General features: G+C 36.7%; 1 long non-coding RNA gene across 1 annotated transcript in view; it reads right to left on the bottom strand.

The window, feature by feature from the left end:
* Positions 1–622: 622 nt before the first annotated feature.
* Positions 623–18,719, bottom strand: part of LOC121066007 — a 36,267-nt gene continuing 18,170 nt past the window's right edge. The window contains exons 3-4 of the long non-coding RNA XR_005817456.1: positions 7,292–7,371; positions 623–2,132 (exon numbers count right to left, since the gene is read on the bottom strand). This is a non-coding gene — a long non-coding RNA (uncharacterized LOC121066007). The remainder of the gene's footprint in view (positions 2,133–7,291; positions 7,372–18,719) is intronic.

Below are 18,719 nucleotides of genomic sequence, written 5' to 3'. Positions count from 1 at the left end.
TTCCTCCATTTTCATATATTTTTTTCCTTTTTAGCTTTAGCAATGAGAAGAAATGTGATTGTTTACTCAGGCATCTAAATTAAGGATTTATAACTTTATTACACAGACAAAAAATTTAGTCAGAAAGGTTTATATTCATTTAATGTTCTGGGCAAATAATGGCTTTAATAAACTACATTTGAAAGGAAGACACAGCCTTTCTTTTCCATATCTTTTATAGCAACCTGACCTGGACACTAGCTAAATGCCAGAAAACCTGAGGCAGTGATGAAATCTGGCTGCTTGCCAATACCACTGACTCAACTCACTGCAGTGCTGAGTCTTATGTAGAAGCCTATGGCGCAGTGACAGAATTGCTTTCAGCTTGGCAAGAACAGTATAAACAGACCTATGGGCTGAGACTACAAGTGCACAAGAGAACTGTAAACAACTTGACTTCAAGAATCCCAGCTAAATAACATATCATGTTCTACTACAGTTACAATGCTAGTTCTCATGAATGTAACCTTCACAAAGGATAAAAGCCACAGAGAAGTTTGCGTGGTGCACATTTCTTTCTGTATCGAACATACAGAAGGGAAAAAAATCTGTTAGTTAGAGAGCAAAAAAAAGAAATCTCGTTGTCATTTAAACAAAAAAGCAAAACCCAATAAAATAGCAAAAAAAACCCTTACACAAATTGTAAAAATTTACACTACTCATTAAAGTACTCTCCTATATAAATCAAAAGAATTAAAAATGCTATCTCAGTTCTTGGAATTATATCTTTGTTATCTGAACCCAGGAGCCAAAACAGTTTGCTGCTTTTTCAAGAATTCAAGAAAACAAGGGGAGCTAATGGTGTGTGTTTATTTTCTATGGATGACCATTGTGGTTTGAAAGCATAAACACAACCAGTTGTACAGTGATACATATTTTTCTTTAATAAGCTTAATAGCAAAATCATGCATCACAAATTGATAACACACCCTTAAAGCCATTTCTCAAGCTGCAAAGGAAAGTGTCTGCTTTTCTTAATTTTGCCTAAATCTTATGAAACATGTCTGCAAACCATCTTGTATTGCAGAAATATTTAATGAATCAGCACGTATGGAAAGAATGATGAATTAAGGTCTTACCATTTAGGAAAGAGTCTTCCCTATTGTTTTCTAATATCAACGTATAACGATAGAATGCTAAGTTTGTAAACATTTCAGTTGAAAATAATAAAAAAAATTTAATGTGATCTGCATGTTTTTTTACAGTGCCTGCCTACAGATAGAAACAGCAGTTGGGAGAAAGTACTCAGTTGTGCTGGGCCAGGCAACATCAGCGTGCATCCTTCAAAAGAGAATGTAGGTATGCCCATACATTGTATGAATATGCATACGTACATACTTTTATGTGGACATCTTTGCAAACTTTTTGTGGATGCCTTTTCTGATGCCTTATACACCATGAGCAGTCTGTGGACAGGAGGTTGAGAATCACTATTGTATTGCATCTTATTTGAAATATGATTAACATAGACAGATCTGCAGCAGAAAACAGTGAAACTGCTTGGAAAGTGTCGACCCACTAGATAGATTCTGTAGAATTCTAAGGAAGAAGGGAATTGCTTATATAGTATGAGCACCAGCTTGTTGGGGTTATTTTGTTCTGATGTCATTTTAATCAGATATTCATCATAGAAGGTTAATCAATTCATAAATTCTCAGAGTTTTACTTGGCAATTGGAATTAGAAATGACCTATATAACTCACGTAGTCTATGTCCCAATCCCAGCACAACACCATCTAATGTGTTTCTTGCAGGTGTGTGTTTGCCAAACTCCTCCTTTTCCCCTCTAGCCTCTTCAAATTCTGCCAGGGTAAAAATGCCACAACCTTCTCAGACAATCCATTCTGGTCCTTAGCTTAGAGTGAGAAAGTCCTAAAATCATAGGTCATAAAACAAAATCATAAATCATATCAATCATTTATATTGAAAGGGACCTTAGGAGCAATCTGGTCCATACTCCTGTTCAAACCAGGGTCAAGTTGAGGTCAGACCCAGGTGGCTGAAGGCTTTATCTAATTGTGTCATGAGAATCTCCGAGAACAGACAGAAACCACACAGCTTCTCCGGGAAACTTCTTCCAATGCTTGACGGTCCTGAAAAGGAAAAATGTTCTCATTACACCCAATCTTAACCTTAACCAATCTTAACATGCTTGTTTCAGTTTATGCACACAATCTTTTGTCCTTCTGCCATGGTTCTCCATGAAGACCCTGAATCCTGGTTATTTTCTTGATACCCTTCCCATAGGTTCTGGGGGAGCAGCTCTTTGGTCCTCCTGAAGCTGTTGCTACTCCAGATTTAACAAGCCTAGCTCCCTCAGCCTCTCTTCACATGGCAAGTTCTCCAGTCCATGACTATCTTGGCAGCCCTCCACTGAACTTGTTTCAGTTTATTCATATCTGTCTTATACTGGGAGGTCAAAAACTCCACACAGTACTCTAGCTGTGGTGTGATGGTCTGACAAGGTTTGAGTAGACGAGGATAATACCATCTTTTGATGTACTGGCTCTGTTCCTGTTAATGCAGCCCAGGAGACTGTTGTTCCTCTTTGATGCTGGAGCACTGTAGGATCGTGTTCAGCTTGTTGTCTGCCAGACCCCAGTGTCCTTTTCTGCAGAGTTGCTCCCCAGCCCTCTGTCCCCAGATGGTATGATTCATGAGCAGTTTGCATTTTCTATTGTAGTGATCATGATAAATTAAAAAATGTTATGACTTGACTTGTCATAAGAAAATCATTGTTAAAGTGAGTTTTGGGATATTATAAATCACAGTAACCTATGCAGAAAGTTTATAACACTACAAATTCAACAGCAAAAAATGATGACTTTGATGATAGTCTTTGATGACTCATTTATAATTTCTGTAGGCTTTACTGGCAATTGTGGCTAATAACTAGAAAATTATTAATCTGCTATATAGCCAAAGGGTAAAATATTGTACGTAAGGATAAATACTTTACTGAGCAAATTGCAGAAACCATAGATGAAAGGCTAGTTGTGATCTGATATTCATTGATAAACTGTCTTTTCTAAATGTCTCTGATGGTACATACATACAACATTTTAACAATGCCCTTTGGACAATGATTTCTAAATTATCACACACATTTTATGTCACATGTATTGAGAAGATGGCTGTCTTCCTTCTTTTCTCTTCTTAACTGTCATTTGTGGCCGTTAGCAATACAAAGGCTTTAAATACCAAGCAGGCAGAGAAGGCTCTAAAACCTGGGGGTGGAAAGGGAATAGATGTCAATAGTTTTGTCATATTTTCCTGAGTTTGGTGTCTCACTTTGTCCAAGGGCAGTAGCTGAAGGTCCTTACACTTTTTAAGGCTCTGAGTATGATATATGGGCTAAATTATTCTGTTGCAAGAGAAAGAATGTAATTCAGACTTTTTATTTCTTGGAAGACACTCAAAAACTTGGGGAGCATCTCTGAAGTGGGGGAACAACTTAGGGGCATAGTGCCATTCAGTTGTCAGTGGAGTTCCTCAGCCCCTTAGATGCTAACAGATTTTGGCTTCATTGTATGGTATTAGCTGATAAGATAAAACTGAATTAATAATAATAAAATATTTGGAGGTTCTAGTAGGGTGGGAGTGGGTAAAAATGAAATTGCTCACATTCAAACTCACTTTTCTGATTGTATGTCTAAGTTAAATTTGAGTTACCAATGCTGACACAGTCATTTGCAAGTGACAGTTTGGATATAGGAAAATCTCCCCAGAAAAGGTGTTTTCATAAGTCTTTGTTTAATATAAATAAACTATTTTCAAAAGTAACTGGTTTCACAAGTCTTTGTCTTTTTCAGATATTGGGCAATTTCAAACTGTAATCTACTTGGGACCCAAATCAGAAAGCCATGAAACAACTCTGATAAACTTAATTCAAATACACAGAAGCATTTTATGTCCAGTTTGCCAAAGTATACATTTTTGTCTGAATGATATACATATATAAATTCTTATGGAATTCCTCCCTTCTGGAAATGGTAATATTTTCTTTATTTAAAATGCACTCAATACTGTTTCTGCTAATGCATGAAATTTTATCTGCATGTTTAAAAACAGCTTTGGAGTTGTGTGTAGGAAGCAATAGCTTTGCGTTTTATTGTGTTTTGCTTCTTATGTGCAGCACTGCAGGTTTTGAGGCAAAAATTATTACAGTCAGGGTACTTGAGTGGAATATATTTTACTCATTGTCTCACTGTATGGCAGAGATATGATCTCAGACCATAGAACCAGTTTCATTTTGCACTTGGCTTAGATATAAAGGAGGAAAGCAGAAAAAGCCAATCTGATTAAATTCATTTTTGTTTTAAATTCTTCTTCATGTCTGTTTTTATGAAAGTAAAAACAGATGCAAAGGTATTACATATTCTCAATCAATCACAGCATAAACTGCCTGAAATTCATTGTTGAAACCTGAACAGACACAAACAATATTACTCACTCTTTTTTCTTTTTTTTTAAAATCCTTCTTAAATGCCAAGTGACTGGCTATATTGAAAAGAATTTCTTTTACAGGGTGCAGGGCTGTTAAGAAAAACTCAAATTTTAGCAAAGAGATCTTATCTTTTCCTTTGTTCTGACAGATAATCCACTTTACTGTATTATATGTATGGTCATGGGAAGTTACATTACAGAGCAATACATATTTAAGGAAAGTGAATTAGTTTGTTGCATTTTTCTTAGGTTTCCAGATGTGATTATTAATGCTGAATGTGATTCAAGTTTGATTCCAAAGGTACTAATTTTTATTTTGTATTAACATATCAATTGTTGTAAATGAAGCATTTCACACCATGTCTGTGAATTCCCAATTGGAACTGAAACAGTTCCAGTTACTCTCAGATAACCTTTGGTTGTCTAGAACATGTTTTTCAAATACATGGACCTTAACTAAGATTTGAAAAAAAAAAACAAACAACTTAAAGTAGCTTTCCACTGGCTTGAAATCTATGGATGCATCAAAGCTGTATAATGAACGATGCTGTTGCCTGTAGAATCTTGTGTCATTCATTGTAGAAATTGATAGCAAGTGTGGTCAGGGACTATGCTAAACTGTCCTATAATTACTTATTGTAATTATACCTAATTATAACTGTCCTATAATTACTTATTGTAATAAATGTTATATACTTATAAATAGTTATAAATACTTATTGTAACTAAATGTTTTCTTAAAGACTAGGACCCACAGAAGTCCTTGTTGATTTTGCCATAGGATTCCTTTGAATTGCTAAGGAGTTGTACTAAACTTTTTTTCTGTATGTGTTTTCTGCAAAACCATTGGAAAATGGATTTTGAAAATATCTAACACTTTGTTAGCATCTTTCTATCCATACAGGACTTCTCTATCAAAATTAATGGGCACTTTTAGTTTGATTTCACACTATCCTAGTTCCTTACCTATAATAATAATACTCTCCATTTAGCTCACAATATTGGGATGAAAGTATATAAACATTATCAAACTTTCAAATGTGGCAGTGGTGATAACGTTAAAAAAGCTCATGAACAAATGGATGGGGCTGATTTCATGGCATGTAGTAAGCTGAGCACAGGGCTTCATGAAGGCAAATAAGGAAAGGCAAAAAATTAAAAAGCTGCTCATAAAGTGAACACTGTCCATCTTGAGAACTGAGCTTCAGGTTTAATAGAAAAAAATTATACTAATTAAGAATTTACTGTACTGAATATACAAAGAAAGGCTGAATTATTAATGCATAAGCAACCTTAGTTATAGCATTGTTTAGGTTTGAAAACCTTGACTTTGCTATTGTAATGCTAATTTTTTTTTAACATCTGTTTTGCAGGTGTTACATGCATATGGACATATATATATAAGAGTTTCGTGATTTTTACTTATGTTGCAAATGTAATCTTTTACTATAGAAAGAAGGTGGAAACAGTTACAGTAGACTAAATAAAAAATATCTTTAGAGGCTTTAAAAATTAGTGAAATATGTTTAGCCATCCAGTTATGGAGTATTTTATTCCTTCAGGAAAATCTGCTGGTATATACTCTGCTTGAAGTTTGTGATTAATAGACAAAAAAAGATTAGAGTGGTTCTTCTAGGTCTAAACTCAGAAAAAATCCTAGAGAAGAAATCTAGACCCTATTTAAAGTCACTAGGAGTTTTACCGTTTGCTTTAGTTTATAAGAATTTAACCTTAATTACTTTAAATAGAAGCAATTGATTATTCTTGATTAGTTGCTTTGCAAATAAAGCAAGTAAGTGCTGACTATATTTTGGAACAGTTGGGAAAAACAGATGCTCATACTAAATAAAAAAAATATCAATGAGCTCTATATAATTATGGCACAACTTTCTAGCAGCACATTGTGACTTTACTATAGAGACATTATACTTCCAACACAAGTGCTGTGCATTAATCAGTTAATGTGTGTGAAGGATTTTGAAGAGCTGCTTAAGTGCTGATCATTAATAATAATTTACCCAATGTAAAGTTTTACTATATGCCAGACATAAGCATGGTTTCATAGTTGTGTCAAAACTTGCCAAAGCTGTAATTGCAGTGAAAGAAGTAAACTGGCCAGGTGCCCAGCAGATATTAAAAGACATTGTTTAGTGTGTGACACTTGCAAGAATGAAGACTCATTCAAAGCTGGCAGAAAATAAAAGTATATTTTCATATGCATTGACTGTTAAAATTCAAGTTCTTGTAAAATTCAGGGATTTAGAATATTATTCAAAACGTGTTAAATTTAATGCTTCACTGGCAACATTTAGACACTCTTCCATAATGCCAGTGCAAGAAGAATGGCTAGTAAATTAAAGGAAAACAAACTGAATACACTTAAGAGATCACTGAGGTCAAGAACCTGATGACATTTTAAAAAGATGATTTATATGTAACATAACTATAAGCATACATATTTTAAAAAGAAAATGTGATTTGTAAAGGAGGATAATCTTGAAACTATAACTATAAATATTTTTTAAAAGATATGTTATAAATCTTTACACAGCATAATCAAAATTCTGTTGATTTTTTTTTCTGTTTTCCGTTTCATAATTTGTTCAATTCTCAGTCAGATGATAAAATACACTGCTGTAGTCATGATACTGAGCTGATGCTGATACAATTTGATCTTACATAGTATACCTGTCTATGCAGTAGGCTTGTTATATTTATTGACAGCAACTCTTTCATGCTTGATTCTTCCAAAATAAGCAGAAATCTTTGATTTAGCTGTCAGATACTCAATCATTCACTCACTTACCATGGTTATTTAATCTAATCATGATGGTTTTTTCATGTTTTCCCGTTTGCTTAATTGAGGTTATTATCCATCAGTATAACCTACATAAAAAATATGATGACATTGGTAATGTTGGCAATATTGCAAACAGCAGCATTATGTACTGGATGAAGATATAGAGTGGAAATGGCATTTAATGCATTTAGTGCAGATACACTGGTCAAGGTTATTGGCTTCAATAATGACAAAAAGCACGGAAACCCACAAAAATGCTATGCGTTTTGAAAGAATTACAATGAAATTGTTAAATCTACATGGAATGCCTTATCGAACTGTTTACACATTATAGATTGTCATTTTAATGACATACAATTTAATGCAGGTGCCTGGCATATACAAAGTGTTTTAAAATACTGATTGTTCTACACTGGTTCTACTGCCTTCAAGCTTGAAATATTGAGCCATTAGGGAAAAAGGAACTGAGAACAAAAAGAAAGGGATTTCATTTGTCAAATCTCCAAAAACTAAAGATGTTTCATCATTACTGAAAGCATATAAATTATTAACAAATAAGTGACATGACCAAGTAAGTAATTTTATGAAATATACAGTGCAAATGTCTATCTGGGACATATTTGCTGTCTTTTATCAATTATGATTTTTTTGTACATGTGTAGAATGAGATATCATTAAACCATTCCCTAGACTAGGGCAAGATTAAAAAGTGCTCTTGCATGCAAATGTTATTAAAATACTTTCTTTACAAAATGAAATGACTTTGTTTTGTTTTGTTTTGTATTGTTATTATGGTTGTCAATTAAGTACAATAGGCCCTGTATCTTGTAAAAGTTTGAGAAATATGTGAAATTTTTCCTTTGTACTGATGCTTACTGTCTCAAGTAAGTCATAAGTATTGTTTGGTAGATGCTGAAATATTCAAATAATAATAGTTAAAAGCATTGCATAATTCTTTCCAGGATTCATCAAGCCCAACTCCTGGCACCACACAGGTCTACCCAAAAATTCAGACCATATGACTAAGAGCACAGTCCAAATGCTTCTTAAACTCCGACAGGCTTGGTGCCGTGACTATGTCCTTGGGGAGCCTGTTCCAGTGCTTGACAATCCTCTCAGTGAAGAACTTCTTCCTGATATCCAGCCTGATTTTTTTTTTCAACAAATCAGACTGTTGGAAATCTAAGAAATAGTACTTCATAAGAAGCAGAAGTAAGTAAAAAAAGAGAATATGGAACTGGAAGTCTGAATAAAGGAGAACATGAATAATTTTGAAAATGTTTCCTTCACCGAGTTGTAGAGTCTAAGTCTTTTGTTGTGTCTTTCTTCATAGGCTTTGTTAATGTTCAGCACGTGGGGAACACGAAGAGAAATAACAGTTCCCTTTGCTATTCTAATTATTTCCATACTGCACAGCATTAAAGAAATTAGTTATTGATTGTGTTGACATTTATAGCTAATCAATTTTTTAGTGTTTCAGAAGAAAATATCAACAATGAATACTTTGCACAGTGAAATTCTTCAAACAACTTAAAATAATGAAGACTCACTACAAGAGCAGGGTAAGATTTTTTTCTGGTTGAAAAATTCAGTTTAGTTAAATCAAATAGTACAATAGAAATTTATTGCTTCCAGCAGTACAACTGAAAACAAACAAACAAACAAACAAACAAAAAACTATAATGGGGACACATTTTTGGCCAAATGTGAAAAAGCCAATAGTCTGGTGGTTAGGACATATGCCTGAAGTATGACAGTATGAACTAAGCCAGAAGACATATGCCTGAAGTATGATCATCCTCTCTCAGACTCATAAAAGGTTCTTAAATCTTATCTCACAGGGTAAGTGCCCTAGCCATTAGCTCCTTTGTGCGTTGGCTTCCTTCTGTTTAAGGCTTTGTAAAGGGTTTTGCATTTCGTCCAGTCTGTAAGAAAATCATCTCAGTATTTTACAGGCTGGAAAACCTGTTTCCCATCCGGCTCCATTTGAAATCAAGTATGTTATTACTCCTTATACGAAGTTTTTCCTTTAAGGTCTTGAAACGTTGAAATTGACAGAAATTTGCAGGTTTTATTCAATTCTCTCACTTTCCAGCAGGTATTGACCCATAGACACTTGCTTTTAGTATGTTATCAGTCTAAAGAGGGGTACTTTGATCAGCTTTGAGAGCCCTTCATAGGGCCCCATGGAAAACAAAATAACTTCTAAAGTGCATCTCACTTTGCTGAATAAAGCCTTATGAGGACTGGCAGTTCACAGCTATGTAAATTCTGGGCAGATAAGCTGTATGTTTGATAAGACCAAACCCCAACTCTGGTCTCTTCCACAACCACTGGCTTTTTGCAGATGAGCTGACGACTGGTAATACACTTCCCTGATAGTGGGCCTGTCAGTCACACAATTTCTTGACAGTGTTTCCAGCTGAATTGTTGTCTGAAATGTGGCTCTTTGTCATTGCAGTTAACAGTAGCTGAAAATCAATGCTATTAGGATAAGTGGATACATGTCACTCCTGTGGGGTTTTGCCTACAGTTTATAAATAACTTCTGAGAAACTGGTAACCTACCTGCTTGACATAATATCAGATAAATTATCTGATAAATTATCTGAATTTCTTTTTTTTTTTTTTTTTTTGGTCATTCCCTTCTGTTTTCCAGAAAGAATGAAGCATTTGTTTTTTATTTGGAGAGACTGTGAATATATTAAAAGCATTATTTGTTCAGTCCTGTTGGAAACACAATGGCTATGTTTGTACTGAGAAACTGAACAGTTCAGCCATGGGTTCAAGCACTCACTGTGATTAACTATGCTGTTAATTGTTAGCATGATCCTTAACTTGTTTTTTGTCTGTGCCAACTGTGCCTAGCACAACTGGGGAGTCACCAGGGAGAGGGGATCATTCCTAATAGGCCATTTCAACTTGGCTACCCTGTTCTGGGAGGGAAGAGGGCTTAGCTATATGGGCTAATATGAGCTATGTGGTGCCAGCTGGCCTCAGGACCACAGAAAGATCCATGGACCATTTAATTCACTGGTGTAGATGTAGCCAGTAGAACTATGGCCAGCACAACAAAACATGAAGAAAAAAGTTTCAGCAGTTTTTTTCAGTTATTTTCAGTTTGATGTCAGCAGCACTCCAAATTACTGTTTCTTAGATCTGCATAAAAGCTTATTTTCTTGAAAATAAAATATGATTGTTACATTAGAAAGAATTATCTCTGCTCTTCTAATTTAAGATGCCCAAGCTAGGAAGTGCTCTAGGGAAGCATTTTCATGGTGCTCTGAGTGATTTCATACTTATCTATTTAATTATCTTCTCTCATAAACTCTGCTATGTAACAGTAGGTAGTGTTCTACCTTGTTCTAATTAATGAATCAGTTAATGGACAACCTGCAGAGTCACAATATGCTAATTTAGAGACATTCTAGTTAATTTGGTGAAACCTACTGATTCAGTTCAATCTGTCCACCATTTGGACCAATAAAGTAGAACAGCCCTTCCAGATAGAAACCAACAGTCTCTGTAAAGATGGAATTGAAAACAAAGAACTGTTTCTTTAAATCTGAAAAAGAATACCCCTTGAATTGATGCTTCTTTAAAGACTTCCTCATGAATAATACATTAGAGATGTGAAGAAGATACCTATGGTTGCATATTAACATGCACTTCTAAGGCACATCCTGCACATGTGGCTCTTCCATGCTCAACCCATTTTTGTGTACAAAGAAATGAAGACCGTGGGATCCTGAAAGCCTGTGAGGTTAGGATGGATATACAGTAACTACAAATAATAAACAGCAAACAGTATACAGCATTGGCAAGCAGTCAAAAGTTTGGGTGCCTGCATTTTGGATAGCGCAGGTAACAGGGAAGACTCTTGAGATTACTCCAGTCAAACAGACATCTATCAGGACATGGAACTCAACTAATGGCATACATAAAACAGGAAATGAGAAGTCAGAGTGGTAAGATAGATTTTGAATAGCAAATAGATAAATAGAGAAAAATAAATAACACTTTGTGCTAAACTATACTAGAAGTTTCAAGGGAGTTAATTGGTAGGTTGGCATAAATATCAGAGAGTGACAATTAGAAAGAACATTGCAGAGAAGATAAATGATTTCTACCATTGCAGAGGATCACCCTTTGAAAACTAATAAAGATCACATACTACTAGAAACAAAGACACTCAGAAAAATGAATAAACCAATAGGCAGTAGCTCCCAAGCAAAGGAGAGTGTGAGCATCTGAGTTCTGGAGTTTGAGAGTGAAGCTGCTGAGTGTAATAGAAAAGTTTGCACTGTCTCTTTAAAGTCTTTTGTAGTTCTGAATCTTAAAACCTGTGTGAGTGTTTAAGGGGGTGAAGTGTATCTATCTGTCCATCTAACATTGCTTTGAGAGAGATCTTGAACACAGAATAATGACAAATATTCTTTGAATAGCAGGTATGTTGGTTGAAATAGTATTTAAAAAAATATAAATTTTTTAAACTTCCAGGTGTGACGAAGATAAACAAGCTTGGCTTCATTCATGAACACAATGTCTTTTTGGTCCCAAAGATTTGCCAGTGTGTATAAAAAAAAAAGTAGGCAAAACAAGTTTTGTAACATTTTATCTGGTTTTCAAATCCCACATAGAAAGAGGTTAGGGAAGCTAAGTAGCAATTGGTTTACCAGAAAAGTACCACCATAGATTAAAGCACAGGTAAGGGCTAGAAAAGGAGTTCAAATTTCATCAAAGAAAAAGAATATATATATATATATATATATATATATATTTTTTACATAGAGTTAGAAATATCCATGTACAGGAAGGAGCAATGAGGTGGCAAATTCTGTATATGAGAGTTACTAACATTAATCAACTCAGGAAAATGCTGGAAGACCTTAGAATATAAGAACAGTTATTCTGGGTCAGATTATAAATCAGCTATGTCCAGTGACATGTTTCTTACAGCAAACATTTAGAGAAAGACCTTATTAAGAAGAAAGCAAAGCATTAATACTTCTCCTGGTATATCCTTTTAGCTCCCACCTACCTGCAGCAAAAAGATTTTCTAAGACAGAAGATAATAGATTCAGGGTATCTAACTAGTTGGATGTACAGCTTGATGTCAAATGAAATTCAATAAGGATAAATGCTAATTAATGTATATTCCAGTAAATAATTTAATTTATACACGTTACTGGGTTCAAAATTAACTGAAGACACTCTGGGGGAAATTATTTACACATATATATAAAACTAGGGAAACAATGAGAATCCTTTATTATTTTCCACTTCTCTGTTAACTATTTGTATTGCAACAGAGCCTGCAGACACTGACTGAACATCTTCTGTGCATATGCATTGCACAGATTGAAAAGTGTACAGCCTGAAAGACCCTGCAATCCAAGTGTAACAACAGTCAGGCAGATGTGGGAGAACAAGGAAACAATGAGGTAATATTGATTGGAAGGATAAGCAGTGGTGTCAGATTAATTGACCTTTGCTCACTGTGCATTCGTGGTCAAAAGGGAAACAACATGTTAGCATGTATAATGCCATTACATGAATCAATGAGTTCTAATCTTCCTGTCTCAAAGGCTGGAGTAAAACCAGAAGGAATTCAGAGACAGAAATATTTCAGAAAACAGAAATGTGGGATTCAGAATAGTTAATTTAGATGGGGAAACATGGTTTCAAGATGTGAAATGATATATGTGAAAGGAATATATAATAATGACAGGCAAAATGATGCCAAGTGTATGTCCCTCATTAGCTGTTCTACTTATGTAGGACATAACAGACATAAATAAGAATACACTTGAAATTTAATTTTTCTTCACTTGTTGCATACTTAATTTATGGAATGAACTGTTATTGTCTGATGTTACTGTGACAAGGCCTACAGTCGTATTCAAGCTGGAACTGCAGGTTAATTTGGGTAATGCCACATGCAATTGTGATTCTCTTCTTTTAATGGAATGAACATCTCTGGGTAGCCAGCCATTTACCAGCCACTAGCTTGTGAATGATAGGAAAATATTTTCCTCATGGACAGTTTAGTCTGTAATTTTCCAGCACTGGGTTTCTTGATACTGTATCTGAAGCACTTACTGCTAACTAACCACTGTGAAAAATAGGACACAATGTTAGATTGGTCTGATCTAGAGCAGCAATTGATGAGACCATTAATGAGAAAGTCTATTAAATATCAGAATTGAGATTATAATGTATGCCTATAAATAATTGGCAACATTTAGTTTTTAGTGTGCATTTGGTTCTCAGTTCTGGCTCAGTGCATGCCAGGAGCTGCAGCAGGACTGATATGAGCATTTCAGGGATGTCTTTCCTTCTCCCTCCCTTCTCTAGTCCTAAGAAAGGAGAGAGAGGAAGGGAAAACAGCAATGTCGAGCTGATTTAGCTACAAATAGTACTGCTAACTTCCAGAACAATTAGAAACTGCACAATGAATAATTCAGTGTTTTGTCACTTCAGGGGCTTCCCGTTCTGCCTTTATAATTCAGAGCCCTTCCTTCCCTCCCCCTTCTCGTTAAGAAGAAATCCTAGCTAGAGAGGCAACCTCCAGAGACTGCTTGCCTGATTAACATGCAGGTGGCATTTCCGTGGGGCTTGCAGGAAGCTTCCAGCTGGAAGCATGTTGACTGCATACATGTGGGACCTCTGTGATATACACATCCTGGCCATGCTCACAGAACTGGAATACATAAGAAGGGATTTCCTGGATTTTTTTTTATTTTTTTTCTTTCTTATTCTCCACATTGTTTGAGGAATGGGATGGAATATGAAATTAAAGGTAAACTGTATTATCTTAGAACCCTGGAGTGCTAATATTTTAATGCAGGGCTCCTTATATATATATATAATTTTTTTTCCCCCTCTAGCAGAGAAAACTGTTACTCAGAAACAACAGGGTCTGATTAAAGACAGGAAGAGTGAGTAAGAGATAAGTGGGCAGACAGGTACATACTATAAGTTCAAGAATTTTCTAGCACTTAGTTTGTGTGAGGAGCTGAAGACCTCTTCCTGTCCTTCAAAGGAAATTGTATATAAACATATATAAACATATAAACAGCATACAGTGCTGTTTATATGTACAAACAAACAAAAAAAACTTCTGTGCAAAAAGCCTTCTCTGCTCTTGCTGCCACTGTCAATACAAGCATAGCATTCTGGTGACAAAGCATCCAGCGAAGAAAACCTGTACTGAAAGAAAAGCTTTCAAATAGGCTTCCAAGGACAACATATTGTTCCAGCCCATAATAGAACTGTGCTTTTAAAAAGTCAGGGTTTGCAAGTCAGTGTATTTATAGTGCCAAGATTTATTATTGCAGTGTTAGAATTTATGTACACAACAATTTGTATTAAGATATAAGGGAATAGCCAATACAGCCAAATGAGAGCTAATACTTTATGTGTGTTTGTGTTTTTTTTTTTCTTTCTTTTATACATTGTGCATGAACTCAGCATATCTCTAACACATTTCAAGGAAGCATTTGGGCCAAATTGTGGTCCATTACAAAAATGACTCCAAAATCAATGAACTTGTCTACTGCAATGGAGATATTAGTGAGCCTGTATTCACTCTAATATTCTTCTGTCTAACAAAGAAATACTCTATATTAAGAAAATACTCTGCTTTGCTGAATGCCCCTTCAGAGCTCCTATTGCAGATGGAGATAATAAGATGAAGATTCAGGCTAATCAAAAATCAAGGCAAATAAATTCTCTTAGCACCTCTTTTAGAGTCCTGTCTTTCCAATGTGTTTCTTTAGCAAAGCAGACAGGACAAATACTGCAAACTGTGGTTTGCCAAAATACCTCAGAGCCATGGTTTCACCAGTCTGGATTGCCACTGAAAGGAGAAAACTCTTCCCTCACCTTTGCTTCCAGGTAACTCCCAGATATGCTATGGTGCTTATCCAGATCACAGACCTCATCCAGTTCAGAGCCAGCCCCACAGGAAAGAGAACTAATTTTTAGGAGAATAGTCTCTGATGTGTCTGATTGCTTGGTGGTACAGTGCTGACATGGGATTGGGGGGAAAAGGGGGAAGCAGAAAAGGGGGCAGGAACATGGACAGGGGTGGAGTGGTTCAGGGATTTCAGATCAGCTTCCAATGTCAGGTAACTGCACCCTCAAATCTTTCCTTTTGTACTCCCCTCTTCCAGGACTCCACAGTGTTCTTAACACACCAAGGAAAAGCACAGGATGATTGTTGTTTGCATTCTCCAGTGATGCTGAGCCCTAGTTTTCATTTGATAAAGGACTAAAAGTCGTAATTTGAATATACGCCTGTGGCCTGTGAGTAATGTATTTGTAGGATGTCATTCTACATAAAAGGGCCTTCCCACATATTTGGAAGGCTATCTATAATGTGAAGCTGAATCAGCCAGAGAGTAGAGAATAACATATGTTTTAAACATTTCTTTACTGACAATTTTGCTGAATTTTTGTATTGCAACACTTCTGCAGATAAGAGTAGGTTGTTCCATGAACCACAGAACAGATGAACTTAGTCATTAGCTGTGACTACCCAACGCTGTGCACATTTTTGTTTGCAAGTCAGTATGCTTGGCTGACTGGCCAATAGGTACATGTATTCTGCTGCCAAAACAAGATGTATAACAGATGAATTCTGCCTGTCTTTCCCTTTCTAGCACTCTCCTTAAGCCAGCCAACATTCTTCATGAAACTTGCAGGAATTTCATTATCTTTGAGACTTCAACTCCTCTTTCCAACGTGTTCAAAATTAATCTATAATGAAAATGTGGTAGGTGCGGTCTGTCAAGCAAATGTACCAACAGCTCAACTGCATAAGACTTATGAAACCAACGTGAAAATACAGATTGAAAACTACATATATGGAGGGGCCTTTCTTCTAACTTAAGGTGTATTCTACATTGAAAGGAATGAAAACATAATGCTTATATCAATCTTGAAACACCTGAAAAGAAAGTTTTGTGAAGCAATCTGGCCTTGAAAGGCTATCCAACATCTTTTGTTTACCTCCGTGTCTTTTTTGTTTGTACAGTTTAGTGAAGGTTCATCCACTTTCCTGTATATCTCCACTTGTTAGGTCTTCCACTGCATGTAACTTAACTTTAGGCACTGACAATACTATTATGCTAATACTGTTATAATATGCTGTTAATCATCATTATGTAAATATTCCATAAGCTAATTGCCTGAAATTATAAGGCCATAAAAACCTTACAAGAAAAACTTCACATGAATAAAGACAATGCAGTCTGTTCACCTGCTTTGAATGGACTTCATATTGAGAAGTTTGTCCATTGCATCCCATTATATCATTTGGCCTGAGAAAATATACTGCTTCTTCCTACAAAGCCTTTCCTTCTCACTCACCTACAACTATTTTGACTACAACACTGCTGTCTGATGACTGACAGTGCAGTCAACTCCTACGCTATGCTACATTGTGCAGGCAAACAAGTTAGCTGGTTTCCTGATTTCCAAGGGTGGATGAAGCTTAGGATAGCTATTGTCCGCTTAAAATTATTTTAAAGATGAAAATTTCACAACAGGTATTGAACTTTCACTTCTGGTTTTAGTATCTCCTCCTTCACTTTCTCCTAGATATATTCCTCTCCATATATATATTTTCAAAAGAGCAGTTTCAATCACTTTCATATTACATCCTACCCTTTGGATAGGTTGCTCATGTGGAATGGGCAAGCTCTCTCAGAGGACTGGGCAATCACCAACCATATGAAATTCAACAGGAGTAAGGGTCAGATTCTGCACCTGGGATAGGGCAATCCTGGATACATGTACAGACTGGGGGTCAAGAGTCTGGACAGCAGCCCTGTGGAAAAGGATCTGGGGGCTCTGGTGGCAAATTGGACATGAATATGAATATGAATCTGAGCCAGAAGTGTGTCCCAGCAGCCAAAAGGCCAGCTGTGCCCTGGGGTGCATCAGGCACAGCATTGCTAGCTGGTTGAGGGAAGGGATTGTCCCTCTCTGCTCTGCGCTGGTGTGGCCTCACCTTGAGTACTGCATGGAGTTTTGGACCACAATATAAAAAAGACATTAATATGATTTAGCCCCTGCAGGGAGCTTAGCACCATGTAGCTGCTTGCTCACTCTCCCCACGAGGGATGGGGGATAGAATCAGAAAGGTAAAAGTGTGAGAACTCATGGGTTGAGACAAAGACAATTTACTAGGCTAAGCAAAGGCCATGCACACAAACAAAGCAAAACAAGGAATTCATTCACTACTTCTCATCAGCAGGCAGGTGTTCAGCCACTTCCAGGAAAGCAGGGCTCATCCCACGTAACAGTTTCTTGGGAAAACAAATGCCATCGTTCCAGATGTTCCCCCTTCCGCCTTCTTTACTCCAGTTTTATTGTTAGCATGACACCATACAGTAAGGAATATCCCTTTAGCCAGTCTGGGTCAGCTCTTCTGGCTGTGTCACCTCCCAGTTCCTTGTGCACCCACAGCCTCCTTGCTAGCAGGGCAACATGAAAAGCTGAAAAGTCCTTGGCTCTGTATAAGCACTGCTCTGCAACAACTAAAAACAATGTTTTATTATCACCACTATTTTCATCAAAAATCCAAAACACAGCATTGTGTGAGCCTTTACAAAGAAATCTAACTCTGGCGTAGCCAAAACCTTGACAGACATAATGCTATTAGGGAGTGTCCAAATGAGGGCAACAAAGATGTTGAAAGGTCTAGAACAGAAGTTGTATGAGGAGCTGCTGAGATCCCTTGGTTTGTTCAGCCCAGAGCACAGCAGGCTCAGGGGATGCCTCATGGCAGCCTGCAACTCCCTCATGAGGTGGAGTGGAGGGGCAGGTGCTGATCTCTGCTGCCTGGTGACCAGTGACCTCTGCATCTAGCTGCATCAGGGGATCTTCAGGTTGGATATCAGGAAAAAGTTCTTCACCAAGAGGGTTGTTGGACTCTGGAACAGGCTCCCCAGGGAAGTGGTCACAGCACTGAGCCTGCTGGAGTTCAAGAAGCATTTGGACAAAGCACCCAGACACATGGTCTGATTTTTGTGTAGTCCTGTGTGGAGCCAGGATTTGGACTTGATGATCCTTGTGGGTCCCTTCAAACTCAGGATATTCTATGATGCCATTCTACAATTCTATGATTCTCTCTTGTATGTCTGGTTGTGAGCTGCTGTGTCAGTCCTTAAACTGTCTTTAAAATTAGATAATGATTCTGACCTTTCCTTTCCTTTCCTTTCCTTCCTTTCCTTTCCTTTCCTTTCCTTTCCTTTCCTTTCCTTTCCTTTCCTTTCCTTTCCTTTCCTTTCCTTTCCTTTCCTTTCCTTTCCTTTCCTTTCCTTTCCTTTCCTTTCCTTTCCTTTCCTTTCCTTTCCTTCCTTCCTTTCCTTTCCTTCCTTCCCTTCCCTTCCCTTCCCTTCCCTTCCCTTCCCTTCCTTCCCTGT

This window comes from Cygnus olor, chromosome 1, assembly GCF_009769625.2.
Source record: "Cygnus olor isolate bCygOlo1 chromosome 1, bCygOlo1.pri.v2, whole genome shotgun sequence".
Taxonomy (NCBI): domain Eukaryota; kingdom Metazoa; phylum Chordata; class Aves; order Anseriformes; family Anatidae; genus Cygnus; species Cygnus olor.
Note: the sequence above shows the minus strand (reverse complement) of the source record. Positions and strands in the feature narration are given on the sequence as shown.